The 2,140-nt window shown below is 42.1% G+C and overlaps 1 pseudogene; it reads right to left on the reverse strand.

Annotated features, from left to right (window-relative positions):
• Positions 1-1,253: 1,253 nt before the first annotated feature.
• LOC150019487 (large ribosomal subunit protein eL18 pseudogene) lies at positions 1,254-1,897 on the reverse strand (annotated as a pseudogene).
• Between the last annotated feature and the right edge of the window lie 243 nt (positions 1,898-2,140).

A 2,140-nucleotide genomic window follows, 5' to 3' on the forward strand; every position in this document is an offset into this window, starting at 1 on the left:
ACTGGAGAAGTGCCTGGAAAAGGGGCAAGTGCTGAGCAAGTGGCATTGTTCCCTCTCTGAAGCCAAAGAACTTATATGCATGACCCATGGACATGAACTAAGGGGGGAGGAATTGCTGGGGGAAGAGGGGTACTGGGCAGAGAAGAGCAAGGGGGATAAAATTGGGACTACTGTAACAACATAATCAATGAAATATACTTTAAAAAAAATAAAAAGCAAAAAAATAATAAAGAATATGGCTTCATTAACTCAAATATATGGAAATATAGTTTAAAATTATAAATAAAAATATTTTCTTGCTATACTTACCTTGAGAAGACTAAAATTTTATCATTAATTTTCTTAATTTCTTAATTAGTATTAATGTACAGCAGCTCAAGTAATTTGATGGGAAGAGCTTGGTCTCAGTTACCAAGGAGGGCCTGGAGCTACCTGAAGATGAAGAGAAGAAGAAAATGGAAGAAAGCAAGGCAAATTTGAGAATCTCTGAAAACTTGTGAAAGAGATCTTGCATAAGAAGGTTGAGAAGGTGACAATCTCTAATAGGCTCGAAGGCCCAGGCACTTCATGATAACTTCAATGGGCTACATGATGGCCAAAAACACCTGGAGATCAACCCCAACTACCTCATTGTGGAGATTCTGTGGCAGAAGGCAGAGACAGACAAGAATAGCATGTCTGTTGAGGACCTCATGGTGTTGCTGTTTTAAACTTCACTGCTCTCTTTTGACTTCTCACTTGAGGCTCTCCAGACCCGCTCCAACCACATCTACCCCATTATTAAGCTAGACCTGGACATTGATGAAGATGAAATGACAGAAGAAGAAGCTAGTGCTGTCATTCCTAATGAGCACCCCCTACACACACACACAAGGGTGATGAGGATGTCCTTCACATGGAAGAAGTAGATTAGGAGTTCTACCTGCAGACCTATGTCCTCTGTGTAGTGTCTTCATGGCTCCCCCAGCAGCCCTGAATGACCCTGGCCCACTTGGTTTCCTCTGTTGTTTAGTGCTTTTTTCTCTCTCTTGTCTTTGCCTAAGGTAAGTTACAAGGATCTCAAGTCTTCCCTTCTTGTATTTGACATTGGGTTTGGATGCTGTTGTGAATTATGATTTTTAATATTTGGTTCTGAACTTAAAGTATACAAAATTTAAAAAATGCATTGGAGTATATAAAAATGGTTAACTTGCACACCGACTTTTATCCTGACTGCGAAAAATCCTTTAAAGTATGAAAAAATCTCATTATTATTATTTTTTTTCAGCATCCAAAACTTTATAATAATAAGGTAGGAGCTGGGATTGGGTTTTGTAGCCATATCTGGCCCGTTGGCCTCTTGCACTCTGGAACTTCCAGATCCTGGAGCATAGGTAGGGTTAGGAGTGGCCGTGAGGGGTTCCCGGGGGCTTGCTGAAATGCCTGTTCACCTTTCAGCTTTTGCGAGGACCACAAAGAAAGACAGTGCCACAGCCCTTGGTGGAGTCCAGGAGCTGGTTGCAGGTGAAGATCTTGCTCCCAGCCTCGAGGATGTCGCTTCTGGCACCGATGCTCACACGAAGAGCACACACACTCACCTTGGGCACCTCCTGGACATGCACTTCATGAGTTATAGTCCCTACAACCACAGCGGTTTTGCCCTCCTGCCTGGAAGCTTCACAGTGGTTTTGCCCTCCTATTAGGAAACTTCATCTTTGGGATCATCGGGAAAGGGACAGAGGTGGCCTGTTGGTGTGCCTCAGGAGTGACCTCTCCAGCTCCACTTGGTTGAAGGTGGAGTTGGTTTGGCCAGAAAACTGTACAGTTTGACCCACAACCTTAGGCAGTGTCCTGGCTCTTGGGCTCTTTGCGCTGAACCTTTTGTTCTTTGACAATTGTGGAGGATGTCGACTCCCATGATGGTGCCCAGTGCTCCACCAGGTCTGAAAAACAAATATCTTATTTTTAAAGGGATAAAATAACTACATTGGTAACAAAAAAGTATAATATAAACATCCCTAAAATCCACATATGTACAAAAACTGCACAATTTTATATATATATATACATCTCTTTGTATGTGTGAATGTGTTAAATTAGAAAAGGAAACACATCAATTAGTTAACAGTGTTACTTGCAGAATATAGAGGACGAGCTTGTG

Source organism: Furipterus horrens, unplaced genomic scaffold (genome assembly GCF_987537825.1).
Source record: "Furipterus horrens unplaced genomic scaffold, mFurHor1.1.pri manual_scaffold_2, whole genome shotgun sequence".
NCBI lineage: Eukaryota > Metazoa > Chordata > Mammalia > Chiroptera > Furipteridae > Furipterus > Furipterus horrens.